Source organism: Oncorhynchus masou, unplaced genomic scaffold, assembly GCF_036934945.1.
Source record: "Oncorhynchus masou masou isolate Uvic2021 unplaced genomic scaffold, UVic_Omas_1.1 unplaced_scaffold_2599, whole genome shotgun sequence".
Classification (NCBI taxonomy): Eukaryota; Metazoa; Chordata; class Actinopteri; order Salmoniformes; family Salmonidae; genus Oncorhynchus; species Oncorhynchus masou.
Genome location: NW_027016904.1, coordinates 1,217 through 23,351, shown reverse-complemented (window position 1 = coordinate 23,351; position 22,135 = coordinate 1,217). Strand labels below are relative to the sequence as shown.

Here is a 22,135-nt window from a genome sequence, read left to right as displayed (position 1 = left end):
ATATTTCAGTTAGGGAACGCCTACTCTGATGTGCACTCAATTCGCCTTTCCACACCTTCTAAACAACGCATTTTTTTTAAAGCTTTGACCAAAGGGTAAAGTCAACAGAACATTTTGTCCACTCTGTTCGTAACAGATTACAGTTTTGTGAACAGAAAACTGTATTGAGATCAAATGTTTAATCGATGAGAATATTAGCAGAATATCGGCCCAAATTTATCTTGTCCCATATTTGGTAGTGAGTGGAAAACTCCAAGCGGATGCTTCACATTTCTACATCCGGTAAAATATCTATCTCATTGTTCTGTCTGTGCTATCACTAACATGTCGCTAGATGTAGCTAACTTGGCTGTTTTTTTTTCTCTCACACGATTTTATTTAAAGTAGGATAGCAGCCTACACAAGAAATAACTAATATTGATAACCATCTAGATGTTATCTTGAAACATACAATCTACTACTCAATGGGGAGGGCATGAACGGTAACACTTTCTCTACTGTTTGACAAGCACTACTGTCCGGCAACGGCGTGGGAAGTAGCAACCAAGTAGCCAATATCAGGGTGGCAGTCACAGTAAGCACAGGCATACAACGCATGAAGCAACAGTAAATAACACTCGTCAGATATATAAATGCAACATGTGAAGTGTTGGTCCCATGTTTCATTAGCTGAAATAAAAGATCACAGAAATGTTCCATAAGTACAAAAAGCTTATGATCATTCCTCCTCTGCCAAGATAATCCATCCACCTGACAGGTGTGGCATATCAAGAAGCTGATTAAACAGCATGATCATTAAAGAGGTGCAGCTTGTGCTGGGGACAATACAAGGCCACTCTAAATGTGCAGTTTAGTCCCACAACATAATGCCACAGATGTCTCAAGTTTTGAGGGAGGGTGCAATTGGCATGCTGACTGCAGGAATGTCCACCAGAGCTGTTGGCAGATCATTTTATGTTAATTTCTCTACCATACGCTGTCTCCAATGTAGTTTTAGAGAATTTGGCAGTACGTCCAACCGGCCTCACAACCGCAGGCCACGTGTATGGCGTTGTTTAGGAGAGCGTTTTTCCTGATGTCAATGTTGTGAACAGAGTGGTGGGGTTATGGAATGGACAGGCATAAGCTACAAACACATTTGCATTTTATCGATGGCAATTTGAATGCACAAAAATAGTGACATCCTGAGGCCCATTTTTAAGGTACCTGTGACCAACAGATGCATATCTGTATTCCCAGCCGTGTAAAAATCCATAGATTAGGGCCTAAAGTTTTAAATGAACTGTAACTAAGTAAAATCAATGACATTGTTGCAGTATATAATTATTTGTGTGGAACTAATAGTGAAACATGTCACAGATGAATCCTCTGGCAGAAAAACAGAGGTCCAATCTCTCGTGGTATGGTAGCTCATTGTACGATAGTTGCATGGTAATAAACTGAAGAGAGAAAAACCCCACTCAATCAAAACCGTCTAACCTATAGCAGAGCGCTTTGAATACACACACCTTTCCACACCTACTACTTTCCTTTTGTCACACCCACACTCAGGTCGGCATATCAGGTCGGCAACTGCCCCTTCTAACTAGCCGCTGGGTCCTAGACTTCGCCCAGTTTAGGGCTGATCTGGGTTTCCCAACTGGCCCCCGGTGGTGATTTGGCCCCTCCATTGGACATGACTGTAAAAACATCAAATCAGCTCCAAGTGATTTTAATTTTGGAAATCTGTTCCAAAGTATTACCACTCATAAGCAAGGTTTGAAATAATGATGTTTTAGTCAAATTGTATATCTGTCCGTCAGTTTGCAGGCAAACAATTATGTTCCAGCCCCTGACCACTCAAGAAAAAAACAAAGTATGAATAATTTAAAATTCTTCATACTTAAGCAAACCAGACAGCACATTTTTCTTGGTTTTTATTTTACTTTATGGATAGCCAGGGGCACAATCCACAGTCAAGACAATTTACAAATGATGCATGTGTTTAGACAAAATAACAGTGGTCAGTCACATGGACATTCAGGAACCGGGCCCACGAGAGAGCGCGTCAGCAATGACGTTATCAGTCCCCCGGAAGTGCCGCACATCAAGATAGTATTTATTTTTTGCAAGCATTCCATCTCATTATCCTCTGATTAGGACACATGTACCTCAAAAAGGTGAGAGGGTTATGGTCAGTGTAGACCACAAGAGGTACTACTCCCGACCCGACATACACCTCGAAGTGTTGTAGCGTCCATATGAGTGCTAGCACTTCTTTTTCAGTGACCGAGTAGTTCAACTGATAATGGTTCAACTTTTTGGAAAATAAACTAACCCAGACACATCTGCTTGCAGCAAGGTAAATGACAAATCCACGCGAGGAGCAGCCAGCACCGGAGTTGAGGTAAGAAACCTCTTTGCATCTTCAAAAGCCTGTTGACAATGAGAAGACCAGACGTAAACAGTCTTAGCTTTCAGCAGATCTGTCAAGAGAGCGACCACAGTAGAGAAGTTCCTACAAAAACTACAGTAATAACCAATCATTCCCAATAAGCGTATCCGTTCCTTTAGTAGTTGGTGGTGGAAAAGCATCAATAGCCACCACTTTAGCCCGAACAGGACGCACTTCACCCTGCCCAGCCACCTTTCCAAGGTATGTAACGGTCGCCTGAGCAAACTCACATTTAGCCAGATTGATCGTGAGGCGACCCGCAGCAGTCGAACAAGTCTTTAATACGGGACACATGTTCCTCCCAAGTATCTGCATATATCACTACATCGTCCAGATAAACAGCGCACCCGGTCAGACCGGCGACAACCCTGTTCATAAGTCGCTGAAAAGTGGCAGGTGCATTACGCAGGCCGAAACTCATAACCAAATACAGACCACAGGGTGTAATAAAGGCAGAGATGCCACATGCCCTACTCGTCAGTGGCACCTGTCAGTGGCACCTGCCTGCAGCCCTTTAACAGGTCACAAACTTAGCTGCTCCGACCTGATCAACGCAGTCCTCCATCCGAGGAAGAGGAAATTAATCTGGCTTAGTGACACTTTACCTTACAAAATCTGTTTGGTTTACTGACCAAGATACAGGGAGAAGCCCAACTGGAGAAAGAAGGCTCTGCTATCTTACTCTCCAGCCTGTACCTGACCTCAGCATCCAGACAATGCAGTTTCTCTGAAGAAACTCTATAGAACCGCTGACGAATGGGGTCAGCATTTCCAACGTCAATATCATGTTCTATTAAGTTTGTACGTGGATCAGAAAACAAACCTGGAAATCTCTGAATCAGACCAACCATCTCTTTCCGCCCATCAACAGGTAGGTGAGTGAGAAGACTGTCTAAAAGTGTGTCTCTGAATTTTTCAATCTACCCTGAAGTATGCAATCGTCGGGACCAGGAACATCTTTCTCCCCATGCACGGAACTAGCATGGCAAGACCCCAGCAGAATGACGGTGTCGGCCAAAAGAACAGGTTTATTGTCCTCTGTAGACTCCCACTGTTCGGCCTCAGAGGAACGTGCATAGTAGCGCACCGCTGTATATGGACCTTGAAACTTGGCTTGAAAACGAGAACCAACAATTGGCAGCAGAGCAAGAACCTGGTCACCTGGACTAAAGTGACGAGGCTCAGTTCGGCGATCAGATATGCCCTTCATTCTCTCCTGTGAAGATGATAGCTTCTCTTTAGCCACTTCACCAGCGGTGTACAGGCGTCACACATAAGATAGCAGGGACTGAGGGGGCTCAGGAGACTTCCAGTCATCCTGGAGAACAGATAGAAGTCCACGCACCCTATGTCCAAACTCAAGGTCATTTGGACTGAAACCCCAGATGCTCTCCTGTGAAACCTCCCTGTGAAACGCGGCTAACAGTAACCAAGGCAACCACTCCTTCCAATCCTTATCCATCTCAGTACAATAAGCTCTCAAATACTTAAGTGTTTGATGGAAACGTTCCAGTGCTCCTTGACTTTGAGCGTGATAGGCTCTAGACAAATTGTGTTTAATATGGAGCTGTTGGAGAACCTGACCAAACAGATTAGAGGTAAAATTACATCCTTGATCACTCTGAATTACCTTAAGGATTCCAAACAGTGAGAGAAACTGAGTTAAAGCTTTTAACACAGATTTAGTTGTGATAGATCGAAGAGGATAGGCAGCAGGAAACCTAGTGGTCTGACACATCACAGTGAACAGGTAACTGCTACCCTTTTTAGAACGAGGAGGAGGACCAACAGTCAAATCAGACACTCAAAAGGTTGGCTGGGTACAGGAATAGGAAACAGTGGTACCAGCTTAATAGCTTGATTAGGTTTACCAGTTAATTGACAGGTGTGACAAGTTGATGAACTCAGAAACATCCCTCTTTAACCTAGTCCAAAAGAAATCTTAATATGCTATTGTAGGTTTTACTCACACCCATATGTCCAGCAACGTTGTTGTGGGAAGTTGTCAACACCAACTCACAAAGCTTAACTGGTATACCAACCCTGACTAATCACCTCCCCAAGAAAACAATTACCACGAGACACCCACTTTCTCATCAGGACATCCTCTTGGAGAAAATAGCCATGGGCAACATCTCCCAACTGTTCCACAGGCACAATTTGGTCACACAGCTCTTCTAATGTGGGGTCAGTCCGTTGCGCATTGATTAGATTGGCGCGGGATACAGATAACGAGAACGCACCCCCACAACAACCTTACCTTTCACCAGTTCAGAATCCAACATCAGTTTATGCAATGGAACTGACAGACTGGTCAAACCTATTCCCCTAATTAGAACACTATTCCCCGAATCAGTCTCAGCAGAGAAGGGTAACACACTACAACATAAACAATTCAGAGGCACCTGTGTCTCTCAGGATCTTCACTAGCACTAGGTTCTTACTTCTTCTTATTTTATTATTTTTTTTACCTTTATTTAACTGGGCAAGTCAGTTAAGAACAAATTCTTATTTTCAATGACGGCCTAGGAACAGTGGGTTAACTGCCTGTTCAGGGGCAGAATGACAGATTTGTACTTTGTCAGCTCTGGGATTTGAACTTGCAACCTTCCGGTCCAACGCTCTAACCACTAGACTACCCTGCCGCCCCGTGAACCAAAGTATCTCGGTGAGTGAGTCCCAAATCTCACCGAACGCCCCCACTCACGCCGAATACAGGGCTCTGCAAAAACACTGCCGGTTCAGCGACAGTCTTCAGTTTTCGTTCGTTAATGTGCTTGGCTATACGACCAGTTCATATCGTTGAAGGTAACCTCAGGGACCAGTTCATATTGTTGAAGGTAACCTCAGGGACCAATTCATATCGTTGGCGGTAACCTCAGGGACCAGTTCATATCTTTGGCAGTAACCTCAGGGACCGGTTCATATCGTTGGCGGTAACCTCAGGGACCAGTTCATATCGTTGGCGGTAACCTCAGGGACCAGTTCATATCGTTGGCGGTAACCTCAGGGACCAGTTCATATCGTTGGCGGTAACCTCAGGGACCAGTTCATATCGTTGGAGGTAAGCCTCAGGAACCAGTTCATATCATTGGCAGTAAGCCTCAGGGACCAGTTCATATCGTTGGCAGTAAGCCTCAGGGATCAGTTCATATCGTTGGCGGTAACCTCAGGGACCAGTTCATATCGTTGGAGGTAACCTCAGGGACCAGTTCATATCGTTGGCGGTAAGCCTCAGGGACCAGTTCATATTGTTGGCGGTAACCTCAGGGACCAGTTCATATCGTTGGCGGTAACCTCAGGGACCAGTTCATATCGTTGGCGGTAACCTCAGGGACCAGTTCATATCGTTGGCGGTAAGCCTCAGGGACCAGTTCATATCGTTGGAGGTAAGCCTCAGGGACCAGTTCATATCATTGGCAGTAACCTCAGGGACCAGTTCATATCGTTGGCAGTAAGCCTCAGGGACCAGTTCATATCGTTGGCGGTAACCTCAGGGACCAGTTCATATCGTTGGAGGTAACCTCAGGGACCAGTTCATATCGTTGGCGGTAACCTCAGGGACCAGTTCATATCGTTGGTGGTAACCTCAGGGACCAGTTCATATCGTTGGCGGTAACCTCAGGGACCAGTTCATATCATTGTTGGGACCAGGTAACCTCAGGGACCAGTTCATATCGTTGGCCTCAGGGACCAGTTCTTATAGTTGAAGGTAACCTCAGGGACCAGTTCATATTGTTGGCGGTAACCTCAGGGACCAGTTCATATCGTTGGCGGTAACCTCAGGGACCAGTTCATATCGTTGGCGGTAACCTCAGGGACCAGTTCATATCGTTGGCGGTAACCTCAGGGACCAGTTCATATAGTTGAAGGTAAGCCTCAGGGACCAGTTCATATCGTTGGCGGTAACCTCAGGGACCAGTTCATATCGTTGGCGGTAAGCCTCAGGGACCAGTTCATATCGTTGGCGGTAACCTCAGGGACCAGTTCATATCGTTGGCGGTAACCTCAGCGACCAGTTCATATCGTTGGCGGTAAGCCTCAGGGACCAGTTCATATCGTTGGCGGGACCAGTTCAATCGCCCTCAGGGACCAGTTCATAAATCTGTAACCTCAGGGACCATTTTAACCTTATCATATCTGACACTGTCATATCGTTGCGGTAACACCAAGAGCTGAATATCAGGGACCAGTTCCTTCGCTTTATCAGTCAGCACCACACTGCAACATTAAAGTGTGGTCAGAATCAGGCTAACTCCTAGGGACCAGTCAGCAACACACTGCAACATTTTTTTGGAATTAATTTTTTTACCTTTATATCTTAACCAGGCAAGTCAGTTAAGAACAAATTCTTATTTTCAATGACGGCCTGGGAACAGTGGCGTTAACTGCCTGTTCAAGGGCAGAACGACAGATTTGTACCTTGTCAGCTCGGGGGTTTAAGCCTCAGGGACCAGTTCAACCTTCCGGTTACTAGGGACCCAACGCTCCTAACCAGTTCTAGGCTAACCCTCAGGGACCAGTTCCCCAGGGACCATATCTTGAAGGTAAGCCTCAGGGACCAGCCCCCTCACACAGTTAAAGTGTGGTCAGAATCAGTCCAACTCCTCGTGTCAGCAACACGCTCAAACAACGAAAATAATGTATCAGGGTCCTTTTCATTAAATTGAGGCAACAACCGTAAGTTCCCAACAATATCAAATGTGTCCGGGGCACGACCAAAAGAGGAACGAACCCTAGGTAAATCTGGGTCACTTTCCCAGAGCAAACTCTCCCCTGAGAGCTTTCCTTCCCTAACCAGCTCTAGCCGCTCTTGTTGCAGCTTGATTTTAGCACGCTCCAAATCTTGTTTAAACACCAATTACTTTTCATACTTCCCACGATCATGCTCTAGCAAACTCTCCCCTGAGAGCTTTCCTTCCCTAACCAGTTGCATCCCACGATCATGCTCTAGCGTCCCACGATCATGCTCTAGCGTCCCACGATCATGCTCTAGCGTTCCCACGATCATTAGCTAGCGTCCCACGATCATGCGCCAGCTGTAACAGAAGCAGTTCTTTCTGCTGTTCAAAAAGAAGGCTACTCGGACTAGCCGATGGAGCGGCCATTGTAACGTTATGGGGAGACGGCGAGTCCTCAGCAGAGGCTGGCCCAAGAATACCACTCCATCAGATTCACCTTCAATATTAACCTAATAGAATGTTTTAGACATTTATCACTAATTTGTGTTACTAAAGTGCGTTTTTTGATCAGTTTAATAACATTCTTAGGGAATGTGACTTTGGGAAAGGTAATCTTAATGGGAGATTTTAATATTAATTATGAAGACAAGTCTTGTAGGAAAACCCTCAAACGGATCACTAATACCTTTGACCTTATACAGCTAGTTAAAGGGCCAACCAGGGTGACTTGTTGCTCTAAAACACAGATGGATTTGGTGTTCAGTAATAAACCAGAGAGAGTGACTCAATCATTCAATATGGTTACTGGGCTATCTGATCATAAACTGATACGTATAGCCAGAAAGCTGTCTAAGAGCAGGTTTAACCTCTCTACTGTTAGAAAGCCGGATCAACTAAGAATACCTAAGAATGAATTAAGCTATTTTGAAAACGCAATTAAGGGAATTAACTGGAATGATCTCTTGTCCTATACAGACGTGGAAGCTGATAGTCAGGTTTTTCTATCCACAATCCAGACTACAATAAATGGCTTCCTAAAGAAAATCAAATCCAAACCTGGCCAAAAGAGCACTTCCTTGGCTAAATGGAGAAATCTGGAAATTGATGAAAGAACGAGATTATGCTCTAAAAATAGCCCTAAGATCCAAATTGGAGCATGACAGACGTAGGTTTACCATGTTGAGACATAAGGTGATGAAAGAAATCAAACAGGCCAAGGCAAACTTTTTATTAACATAATTGGTGAAGCAAAGGGAAATTCTAAACTGATCTGGGAGAATCTAAAAAAAATAACAGGGAAAGACCATAGTAACACTGCAAAAAGACTAGAAATCATGGTGAATAACAATCTAACACAGGATGCAGTCGAAATAGCAATAGCCTTCAATTCCTACTTTATTGACTCTGTCAGGGTACTGACACAGAACCCCTCCACTGGTTTCCTGGGCTCAGTGCTAGTAAATTATGCTCAACCTGTCTTCATCATAAGGGAGATTTCTGAGTCAAAGGTGAACAAGGTAATTAGCTAAATAACTAAATTACTAAAGAACTCTAAAGCCAAAGATTGTGTTTGTGCTAGACTCTACCTTTCTTAAAAACTACAAAGAGTCATTCATTGGCCCCATTACTAAGGTCACCAACACAACTATTGGTCTCGGGGTGTTTCCAAGGGTATGGAAGTCGGCCATAATAACGGCCATCTTTAAATCAGGTGACCCTGCTGACGTGAGTAACTACAGGCCCATTAGTATACTACCTGTGGTGTCAAAGGTTGTTGAAATGTGTATAGCAGAACAACTGATTGCCCACCTCAACAACAGCCCCTTCACATTACACTCCATGCAGTTTGGCTTCAGAGCGAAACACTCCACAGAAACGGCCAACTGCTTTCTTCTGGAAAATGTGAAGTCCAAGATGGACAAAGGGGGCGTTGTTGAGGCTGTGTTTCTGGACCTAAGGAAGGCTTCTGATACTGTTAACCATGAGATTTTCATCACAAAATTGTCCAAGTTCAACTTTTCCCCTGATGCCTTTAGATGGATGAAATCATACCTTGAAGGCAGAACTCAGTGTGTCATAGTGAGCAATGAGCTGTCGCCCACTCTTAGCTATGATGTGGGCGTGCCCCAAGTGTCCATACTGGGGCCCCTCCTGTTCAGCCTGTACATTAATGATCTGCCTTCTGTCTGTACTGGGTCTGAAGTTCAAATGTATGCAGATGATACAGTGATATATGTGCATGCAAAGAGCAAACAACAAGCTGCACAAGAACTCACTACTGTAATGGTCCAGGTTACAAAGTGGCTCAGTGACTCACTACTGTAATGGTCCAGGTTACAAAGTGGCTCAGTGACTCGTGTTTGCATGTTCTTCACAAAGAGGGCAACAGATGCTACTGAGCCAGATGTCTATGTGTCAGGGGAGAAGCTCCAGGTGGTATCGGATTTTAAGTACCTTGGCATCATACTTAATTCCAACCTCTCTTTTAAAAAGCATGTGAAAAAGGTAATTCAAATAACCAAATTCAACCTAGCTCATTTCTGATTTATACGAAATTGTTTGACTAGAAGTAGCAAAACTGTACTTCAAATCTATGATACTCCCCCACTTAACATACTACTTAACTAGTTGGGCCCAAGCTTGCTGTACAACATTAAGACCTATTCAGTCTGTCTACAAACTGCCTCTCAAAGTGATTGATAGGAAGCCCAATAGCCATCATCACTGTTACATCCTCAGAAAGCATGAGCTCCTGAGTTGGGAAAATCTTGTGCAATACACCGACGCATGTCTTGTATTCAAGATCCTAAATGGCCTGGCTCCTCCCCCTCCACTCAGTATTTTTGTTAAACAGAAAACCCAAACATATGGCAGCAGATCCACAAGGTCTGCCATGAGAGGTGACTATATAGTTCCCTTAAGGAAAAACACCTTTAGTAAATCTGCATTCTTTGTGAGAGCTTCCCATGTCTGGAATACACTGCCACCAGACACACATAACTACACCACATATCACACTTTCACAAAATGCATGAAGACATGGCTAAAGGTCAATCAGATTTGTGAACATGGTCCCTAGCTGTGTGTTGCCACTTTCCATGTTGCCTGTAGCTTGTGAGGTGTGGAAACACTGTTGATTTTATGAATTTTGTCTTGCTGCTTTTTGTTCTATGTTGCTCTGTCTTGTATGCTCTGTCGTCTTGTCTTGCTTGTCCTATGTTGCTCTGTCTGTATGCTATGTCTTGCTTGTTCTATGTTGCTATCTTGTCTTGTTGCTTGTCCTATGTTGCTATTGTCTATATTGTAATTGTTTTTAATAACCTGCCCAGGGACTGTGGTTGAAAATTAGCCGTCTGGCTAAAACCGGCACTTTTACTAAAACGTTGATTAATGTGCAATGTCCCTGTAAAAATAAACTAAACTCAACTATTTCAAGCTGGTAGTGTTCAGCAACCTTCAACAGTTGTTCTTTAGTACATAACTAACAGTTCCTCTGATGGGAAATGAATTAACTCGTCTATATTAGACACCATAGTCAGAAGTAAATACCCAAACAATTCTTGCTCTTCTTTGCTGAACACATCAGACTGGACCACAACCAGAGAAATGACAATGACACTGGGCACCACAAAAGACAGCTGAAATATCTATGGCGCTTCCCCAAAACCTACCATAACTCAACCCAAGGAAATAACCACCCAGCACACTAGCAGATTCCCCCAAGCCACAGATGTGCCCCCGAAACAACTGCTCAGTCCAGACACCACACAAACAACAAAACTAACCATGCCCAAAATGAAACATCACTAAGCCTAACAGGGGGAAAAGGCTATAGCTCCGGGTAGCAAGTGTCACTACCCTACCTAAATCTCCCACTGAGGTACACAGCCGACTGTACTTGGACCGATGTCCCAACAGCTAGTAGAGCAAGAGTCTCCAGCCTGGGCAGGGGCCTGGAAACTAACCAATGTACTCTCTCCAACACAGCACACAACCAACTATCCACAGCAGTGGCAAGTTAACCAAACAAACAAAGGCAACCAGTACAACTCAAACAAAAGATGCAAACAAAGCCCCTACAGAGTTTAAGTTACATTCACATTTTCTCCCAAACACACACAACCCACATACTAGTAAGCAAATGAAACTAGTATTAGTCCTTCATAAATCAATAAAGTTCTTTTTGCCAAAATGTCAGATGGGCCCCACTTGTCACAAACCGGCTCAAAGCCCGTAACTAAAATATATTTATCTAAAGTAAACTAAATATAATGAACAATGGTGTGTAATCAGTAGTGTACGTGAGTGGTTGCATGCATACATGGGATAATGAGGGGTGTTGAAAAGTGCCAACGCAAACAGTCACAAAAACCACTGCCACAACCAAAATCTGTGTCTGCATGAAGAGTCTCCTCGATGAATGGGGAAGAGGTGCATTTATCCCGGGACACACCCGGGCCCAGGTCTGTCCCATTTCGCTGACGACCCTCCCGGCTCCGCCCACTGACACCCTATTAAGGAAAACAAGAGCAAAGAGAAAGAATTCGGCAGACAGAGTGGGAGGGGCATCACACTGACCAGAGAGGTTCTGTTGATAAGTGTGTGAATTGGACCATTTTCTGTCCTGCTAAGCATTCAGAATGTAACGAGTACCTTTGGGTGTCAGGGAACATGTAAGTAAGAAGGTACATTATTTTCTTTAGGAATGTAGTGAAGTAAAAGTTGACAAAAATATAAATAGTAAAGTACTGATACCCCCAAAACGATGTAAGTAGTACTTTAAAGTAATTCTACTTAAGTACTTTACACCACTGGATATGGCACATCATACAACAATGTGGAAATGTATGCATGTTATGAAACTTAAAAGGACAGCAAAGTATCTGTTTCAGTCAACAAGTAAACATTTGCTTCTGACACAAAAAAATCTAATTGTAGAGAAATGTCAACAGACTAGTTTTAATCAAGATGTTTAGGATGAAAGTTTAAGGGTTCGTGTGCCCGCCTGTTTCATTACAATATCTTCCAACCAGGTGAACCCCAGTTTATAATCCAGAAGTTACCTTGGGCATTATGAGTGAAAGAAAGAGACCCGGCTCTATATATTTGACTCGTTTGACCCACTGACACCACCCCCGGTTAGAGGGGAATAAAGCAGCCCAAGAATTAACACAGGAACTATACTGTATATGAATATACTGTACATATGATATGACAAGAGCTGCACCAACAGTAATAAAGGACTGTATAAAGGACATATCATCCCTGAACATGTTTACAGGTTACAAGCTATACAGAGGACATATCATCCCTGAACATGTTTACAGGTTACAAGCTATACAGAGGACATATCATCCCTGAACATGTTTACAAGCTATACAGAAGTATCATCCCTGAACATGTTTACAGGTTACAAGCTATACAGAGGACATATCATCCCTGAACATGTTTACAGGTTACAAGCTATACAGAGGACATATCATCCCTGAACATGTTTACAGGTTACAAGCTATACAGAGGACATATCATCCCTGAACATGTTTACAGGTTACAAGCTATACAGAGGACATATCATCCCTGAACATGGTTACAAGCTATACAGAGGACATATCATCCCTGAACATGTTTACAGGTTACAAGCTATACAGAGGACATATCATCCCTGAACATGTTTACAAGCTATACAGAGGACATATCATCCCTGAACATGTTTACAGGTTACAAGCTATACAGAGGACATATCATCCCTGAACATGTTTACAGGTTACAAGCTATACAGAGGACATATCATCCCTGAACATGTTTACAGGTTACAAGCTATACAGAGGACATATCATCCCTGAACATGTTTACAGGTTACAAGCTATACAGAGGACATATCATCCCTGAACATGGTTACAAGCTATACAGAGGACATATCATCCCTGAACATGTTTACAGGTTACAAGCTATATAGAGGACATATCATCCCTGAACATGTTTACAAGCTATACAGAGGACATATCATCCCTGAACATGTTTACAGGTTACAAGCTATACAGAGGACATATCATCCCTGAACATGTTTACAGGTTACAAGCTATACAGAGGACATATCATCCCTGAACATGTTTACAGGTTACAAGCTATACAGAGGACATATCATCCCTGAACATGGTTACAAGCTATACAGAGGACATATCATCCCTGAACATGTTTACAGGTTACAAGCTATATAGAGGACATATCATCCCTGAACATGTTTACAAGCTATACAGAGGACATATCATCCCTGAACATGTTTACAGGTTACAAGCTATACAGAGGACATATCATCCCTGAACATGTTTACAGGTTACAAGCTATACAGAGGACATATCATCCCTGAACATGTTTACAGGTTACAAGCTATACAGAGGACATATCATCCCTGAACATGTTTACAGGTTACAAGCTATACAGAGGACATATCATCCCTGTGTTTACAGGTTACAAGCTATACAGAGGACATATCATCCCTGAACATGTTTACAGGTTACAAGCTATACAGAGGACATATCATCCCTGAACATGTTTACAGGTTACAAGCTATACAGAGGACATATCATCCCTGAACATGTTTACAGGTTACAAGCTATACAGAGGACATATCATCCCTGAACATGTTTGTTTACAGGTTACAATATACAAGGACATATCATCCCTGAACATGTTTACAAGCTATACAGAGGACATATCATCCCTGTGTTTACAGGTTACAAGCTATACAGAGGACATATCATCCCTGAACATGTTTACAGGTTACAAGCTATACAGAGGACATATCATCCCTGAACATGTTTACAGGTTACAAGCTATACAGAGGACATATCATCCCTGAACATGTTTACAGGTTACAAGCTATATAAGAGGACATAGTATCCCTGAACATGGTTACAAGCTATACAGAGGACATATCATCCCTGGACATGTTTACATGTTACAAGGAGGACATATCATCCCTGAACATGTTTACAAGCTATACAGAGGACATATCATCCCTGAACATGTTTACAGTTACAAGCAGAGTTATCATCCCTGAACATGTTTACAGGTTACAAGCTATACAGAGGACATATCATCCCTGAACATGTTTACAGGTTACAAGCTATACAGAGGACATATCATCCCTGAACATGTTTACAAGCTATACAGAGGACATATCATCCCTGAACATGTTTACAGGTTACAAGCTATACAGAGGACATATCATCCCTGAACATGTTTACAAGCTATACAGAGGACATATCATCCCTGAACATGTTTACAGGTTACAAGCTATACAGAGGACATATCATCCCTGAACATGTTTACAGGTTACAAGCTATACAGAGGACATATCATCCCTGAACATGTTTACAGGTTACAAGCTATACAGAGGACATATCATCCCTGAACATGTTTACAGGTTACAAGCTATACAAACATGTTTACAGGTTACAAGCTATACAGAGGACATATCATCCCTGAACATGTTTACAGGTTACAAGCTATACAGAGGACATATCATCCCTGAACATGTTTACAGGTTACAAGCTATACAGAGGACATATCATCCCTGAACATGTTTACAAGCTATACAGAGGACATATCATCCCTGAACATGTTTGTTTACAGGTTACAAGCTATACAGAGGACATATCATCCCTGAACATGTTTGTTTACAGGTTACAAGCTATACAGAGGAAGCATAAATAAAGCAATAACTAAGTATTGAGAACAATATGTATGTCACACAACTCACTTTGGGCATGCACACCATCCCACAAGTCCAGAGATATGTGAGTCCAGTTGTTGATGGGCAGAGTGCTCTCTGCCACTGCTTGAGGAAGACTGACAGTTTTGTGTGCCCATGTTGCTCTCTGCCACTGCTTGAGGGAGACTGACAGTTTTGTGTTGCCTGTATAGTCAAGAGAGTGGCCAGATGTCCGGCCCCCGAGCAACCTCTCAGAGCACTAGCCAGCAGCATACCACCTGCATCCCACTGCTGGCTCTGAAGCTAAACCGTGTTTGTACTGGTCAGTTCCTGGATGGAAGACCAGATGCTGCTGGAGGTGGTGTTGGAGGGCCAGTCGAAGGCACTCGTTCCTTTGGTCTAAATAAAATATCACAATGCCCCAGGGCAGTGATTGGGGACATTGCCCTGTGTAGGATGCCATCTTTTGTGTATCCTGACTCTCTGTGGTCACTAAAGATATCACGGCACTTATTGTAGGGGGGTGTCCTGGTTAAATTCCCAATCTGGCCCTCATACCATCATGGCCACCTAATAAACCCCAGCTTCCAATTGGCTCTTTCATCCCCCCTGTAACTATTCCCCAGGTGGTTGCTGTAAATGAGAATGTGTTCTCAGTCAACCAACCTAGTACAATATAGCACCCTACAGTCCACCAAGTCCTCACATCCTGTGAGCATTGGGCCAGAAACCAAAATGTTGCTGGTTTGAATCCTTAAGCCAACTAGGTAAAATAAAAATAAACTGAAAATGTGTCCATGAGAAAGGCAATTAGCCCTATTTGCTCTGGATAAGATGTGATAAATTACCACACTGTACAAAAAACATTCACCAAGAGTTTGTAGCATAAAACACATTTCCATCCACAGATTTTAGGAGTGTAGTCATACTGTATAAAAATAAAAATAACTATATTGGAAACAGGAAGTTTCGGCACAATTTCATAAATGCAGACAGATAATTTGTCCATTTGACATGGTGAGACCTTTTAGTGTCGGTAAAATCTATTACCCAAGAAATAGTGGTGGAAACGCCTTTATGGGGAAATAGTGATATAATCACCTGCATATCAAGGTAAAGTTGGAGTCACACGAGACATGGGGTTCTACGACTCAGCAAACCATGCAGTTTATTACAGATGAAATCAATGATCAACTTCAGAGGGTGGTACGAAGTGCACAGTGATGCTCTTCTCCAATAAATGGAGGGTCTTATTCTGGTGACGATCGATGCTTTACTGCTGCTTGACTAATAAAAATATTAAAATCGATAAAAATCTCATCATGCAGACGAGCCCAGTGGTTCCCAAACTGCGGGGAACTCAGTCCGGCTGTAAACTTCCTCTTGAGAGTTGTAATAGTAGAAAGCACAAGGTGGTGCATCACCAGTTCCTCTTAGAGATATTTATAACTTGTCAGAAATGTCCAGATCAACCCGCCTACAGATCAGTTAGGTTTTTTAGCACATAGATATCGTTGTATTTTTTGTCACTCAAATATCCCATGAATACACATGAGACAGGGCAAAAATGTATAGAATTCCAAGAAAATGTGCTTTAAAACAGCAAATTATTCTTTGCATCACACCGACAAGATGTGTAGAATTGCAGGTAATAAACTTTAAAACTGTGTGAACAGATGTCTTGAACAGTTCTTGAACAGATGGTGTCATGAACAGTTCTTGAACAGATGGTGTCATGAACAGTTCTTGATCTGCAGATGGTGTCAAGTCCATCAGGAACAGATGCAAACATTCTTGATCACTGGTGTGGGGGAAAATGTGGATATTTTCATTACGCGGATTCTAGAATATTCCCATAGAAATCACATCGCCAATTGGATGAAAAATCAAGCTGCTGAGAAGGTAGTGTAAATCAGAAACATCTCCCACAGTAAAATCTCAAACACAACACATACAAATGGATCTTTAATATATTAGTAATGACATGTTCATTTGATTCTACAGAGATACAATAGGAAACATTCAGCAATACAAAGTCCCAATCAGATCATTCCTTCAACAAATACAAAATGTTAAAGTATACCGTGCTTCCCAAACGGCACCCTAGTCCTTTTATAGTGCACTACCCTGGGCAATAGTAGAGGACGAGGGCGCCATTTGAGAAGCAGGAATTTCATCACAGGGATGAGATTCTGTCCCAAAGAAAACAACATTACCACCTCTCTTCCTGTCTGGTCCCATAGAAAACAACATTACCACCTCTCTTCCTGTCTGGTCCCATAGAAAACAACATTACCACCTCTCTTCCTGTCTGGTCCCATAGAAAACAACATTACCACCTCTCTTCCTGTCTGGTCCCATAGAAAACAACATTACCACCTCTCTTCCTGTCTGGTCCCATAGAAAACAACATTACCACCTCTCTTCCTGTCTGGTCCCATAGAAAACAACATTACCACCTCTCTTCCTGTCTGGTCCCATAGAAAACAACATTACCACCTCTCTTCCTGTCTGGTCCCATAGAAAACAACATTACCACATCTCTTCCTGTCTTCAGTACATTCTAAATGCTTTCTAAGAACATTTATTTAATTCACCCCTCCCCCACAAAAAAACAAAACAACTAAAATATGTGAAATAATTATTTACATAATAGGTGTAGTCTACATTGGTGTAACCAGAGTGTTGCAGGTACAACCTGAATTATGTGGCTTCAGGTGTCTATTTGTGCACACCAACTGTAGCAAAACATTTTTAGGTAGGTCTCCTCCCCATTTTCTCCCGCTTTCTTCTGTTTATTTCCTAGTGAATACACCCCTGTACTCAATCACAGCATTGTCCAATCAGCTATTTACACCAGTATCACCCTGACAACGTTTCTGGAAACAACACAGGTAACTCAGGTAACCACTAAGGAAGTCCCGGTGTCTTGCTGCTCAACCAAACACACAAACTAATGGGTTATTGCTATTGGTTGGGACATCCCTACCCTAAACCTAAGTTGAAAGCCTTGCACATATGGCACCGAATGGGGATTTAGCGTTCGTCTGTTGATCGTTCAGCGCACTGTGTTTTAGGGACCACCCTTTATAGACGTCTGACCACAGACACATTTCACCCGATTCGACATGTCAAATCTGTGTGCACTCGGTTCACAAATGACGTTCAGAGGGGCCAAGTACTCTGGGCCAGAGAACACTACTGCTGTGTCTGAGCCCTTAACCTCGAACCGCACCTTAACCCTTACCTAGACTAGTTTAAATTTCAACTTGAATGGGATGACAGAGTTGGGACGTCCCAAGCATCCCAAATAGCAAGGACCCTAACAAATACCGAAGAGAAAACACATGATGTACGGGGTAAAGTTTCCCCTCGGAACAGATCTTGGATCAGCTCTTCACCTCCACAAACCCTAACATAAAACAGTGGGGGAAATGCAAAACTGATTCAAGATCAGAATCTAGGGGCAATTTCACTCTACACCGATCATTCACCACAATGGTTTCAATGTGTGTTACACACACACACACACACACACACACACAGCAAAATTACCTAACAGAACAGCGAAAACCAAAATATACACAATATAAACAAGAATACTTTCTTGAATTTCAAGAAATTTGAATAGCCAAATAACTAATACAGCGTTCCCCCCTGGCTGCTCGTTATAACTAATGAACCTGTCCTTCTCCACTATGTTGATTAACCTGTCCTTCTCCGCTACCTACCATCACTATGTTGAATAACCATCCTACAATCACTATATTGAATAACCTGTCCTTCTCCGCTACCTACCATCACTATGTTGAATAACCTGTCCTTCTCCACTACCTACAATCACTATGTTGAATAACCTGTCCTTCTCCGCTACCTACCATCACTATGTTGAATAACCTGTCCTTCTCCACTACCTACCATCACTATGTTGAATAACCTGTCCTTCTCCGCTACCTACCATCACTATGTTGATTAACCTGTCCTTCTCCACTACCTACCATCACTATGTTGAATAACCTGTCCTTCTCCGCTACCTACCATCACTATGTTGAATAACCTGTCCTTCTCCGCTACCTACTAGTATAAAAAATATAACAAAAAAAATCCTTGGTTGTGTAGTAAGTTGATTGTCATACAGTGACTCAATCACAAGCCCATCTGCATGTCAGCAAAGTTGAAGAAGTTGTCCACATCTCGAGAGGAAGTATTTCTGTTGTCTGAAACAAACACCTGCAGGGAATAGGACAGAGTTACTTCACATACAGGTACTATATTATTAGCTAGTTCAGTTCTGACTAACACTTTCAGTACAATTGATAAAATCCTGAGATCTTTTTAAAATGGTATTTTACCAGGTTAGTTTCACTGACATTAAAACAATAAATGTAAAAAAGTATATAAATAAATTCTCCCCAATTTCGTATTATCCAACTGGGAGCTACAGTCTTGTCTCATCGCTGCAACTTCTGTACGGACTCGGGAGAGGCGAAGGTCGAGAGCCGTGCATCCTCCGAAACACGACCCGACCAAGTCGCACTGCTTCTTGACACAATGACCGCTTAACCTGGAAGCCAGCCGCACCAATGTGTCGGAGGAAACACCGTGCATCTGGCGACCATGTTAGCGTGCACTGCGCCCGGTCCACCACAGGAGTTGCCAGTGCACGATGAGACAAGGACATCCCTGCCGACCAAACCCTCCCCTAACCCGGACGACGCTGGGTCAATTGTGCGCCGCCCCATAGGTCTCCCGGTCGCGGCAGGCTGCGGCAGAGCCTGGACTAGAACCAGTAATACAGCTAGCACTGAGATGCAGTGCCTTAGACCACTGTGCCACTCAGTAGGCCCAACAATAAATGTTTTGTCTAGAGAGGTCAGGAATGCTGTTACCTTGGTTCCACTGAACATGTCACTGGCCATGCTCTTGCAGGCCTCCACTACCCGTCTCCATTCAACTCCAGAGCTGTCACTGGGCCTGTGGCAACAAGAGATGCAGTTCAGAAATGCATGCCTAATCATCATAAGCACTAAACCAACTCATTAACACAATTCTTTCCTTCAACTATGAGGATCTTACCCCCCTTTCTCTTGGTTCAAGGTCATCATACATCACAGAGAACCAGAAACAGCAAACCGTCTGCCCTAGCCTCAAACCGATGTCTGCCCTAGCCTCAAACCGATGTCTGCCCTAGCCTCAAACCGATGTCTGCCCTAGCCTCAAACCGATGTCTGCCCTAGCCTCAAACCGATGTCTGCCCTAGCCTCAAACCGATGTCTGCCCTAGCCTCAAACCGATGTCTGCCCTAGCCTCAAACCGATGTCTGCCCTAGCCTCAAACCGATGTCTGCCCTAGCCTCAAACCGATGTCTGCCCTAGCCTCAAACCAACTATTGAATGATTAACCCAGATGATATGCAGATTGTCTGCAGGCCCTGGTCAAAAGTAGTGCCCTATATAGGGAATAAGGAGGGACAGTCTGTCTTCCTTACCGTTGGCGATCCACTCGAGGAGTCCCTCTGCATCGTTCTGGAACACTCTGCTGACGTCCTCGGGCGCATGGACACTTCCTTAGTCTGGATCAGCACAAACCCTTTCCCAGAGGCCTGGAGTTAATACAGACAGGAAGCAATGACACCGTTAAACCCTTTCCCAGAGGCCTGGAGTTAATACAGACAGGAAGCAATGACACCGTTAAACCCTTTCCCAGAGGCCTGGAGTTAATACAGACAGGAAGCAATGACACCGTTAAACCCTTTCCCAGAGGCCTGGAGTTAATACAGACAGGAAGCAATGACACCGTTAAACCCTTTCCCAGAGGCCTGGAGTTAATACAGACAGGAAGCAATGACACCGTTAAACCCTTTCCCAGAGGCCTGGAGTTAATACAGACAGGAAGCAATGACACCGTTAAACCCTTTCCCAGAGGCCTGGAGTTAATACAGACAGGAAGCAATGACACCGTTAAACCCTTTCCCAGAGGCCTGGAGTTAATACAGACAGGAAGCAATGACACCGTTAAACCCTGACACCGTTCCCAGAGGCCTGGAGTTAATACAGACAGGAAGCAATGACACCGTTAATCCCTTTCCCAGAGGCCTGGAGTTAATACAGACAGGAAGCAATGACACCGTTAAACCCTTTCCCAGAGGCCTGGAGTTAATACAGACAGGAATCAATGACACCGTTAATCCCTTTCCCAGAGGCCTGGAGTTAATACAGACAGGAAGCAATGACACCGTTAAACCCTTTCCCAGAGGCCTGGAGTTAATACAGACAGGAATCAATGACACCGTTAAACCCTTTCCCAGAGGCCTGGAGTTAATACAGACAGGAAGCAATGACACCGTTAAACCCTTTCCCAGAGGCCTGGAGTTAATACAGACAGGAAGCAATGACACCGTTAAACCCTTTCCCAGAGGCCTGGAGTTAATACAGACAGGAAGCAATGACACCGTTAAACCCTTTCCCAGAGGCCTGGAGTTAATACAGACAGGAAGCAATGACACCGTTAAACCCTTTCCCAGAGGCCTGGAGTTAATACAGACAGGAAGCAATGACACCGTTAATCCCTTTCCCAGAGGCCTGGAGTTAATACAGACAGGAAGCAATGACACCGTTAAACCCTTTCCCAGAGGCCTGGAGTTAATACAGACAGGAAGCAATGACACCGTTAAACCCTTTCCCAGAGGCCTGGAGTTAATACAGACAGGAAGCAATGACACCGTTAAACCCTTTCCCAGAGGCCTGGAGTTAATACAGACAGGAAGCAATGACACCGTTAAACCCTTTCCCAGAGGCCTGGAGTTAATACAGACAGGAATCAATGACACCGTTAAACCCTTTCCCAGAGGCCTGGAGTTAATACAGACAGGAAGCAATGACACCGTTAAACCCTTTCCCAGAGGCCTGGAGTTAATACAGACAGGAAGCAATGACACCGTTAAACCCTTTCCCAGAGGCCTGGAGTTAATACAGACAGGAATCAATGACACCGTTAAACCCTTTCCCAGAGGCCTGGAGTTAATACAGACAGGAATCAATGACACCGTTAAACCCTTTCCCAGAGGCCTGGAGTTAATACAGACAGGAAGCAATGACACCGTTAAACCCTTTCCCAGAGGCCTGGAGTTAATACAGACAGGAAGCAATGACACCGTTAAACCCTTTCCCAGAGGCCTGGAGTTAATACAGACAGGAAGCAATGACACCGTTAAACCCTTTCCCAGAGGCCTGGAGTTAATACAGACAGGAAGCAATGACACCGTTAAACCCTTTCCCAGAGGCCTGGAGTTAATACAGACAGGAA

The 22,135-nt window shown here is 43.7% G+C and overlaps 1 long non-coding RNA gene across 1 annotated transcript; it reads right to left on the bottom strand.

Annotated features, from left to right (window-relative positions):
• Positions 1-18,588: 18,588 nt before the first annotated feature.
• LOC135539325 (uncharacterized) lies at positions 18,589-20,428 on the bottom strand. Its single transcript, XR_010455605.1, has 3 exons — positions 20,319-20,428; positions 19,720-19,804; positions 18,589-19,060 (listed from the first exon to the last, which is right to left on the bottom strand). It is a non-coding gene; the product is annotated as an uncharacterized LOC135539325 (long non-coding RNA).
• Positions 20,429-22,135: the final 1,707 nt, after the last annotated feature.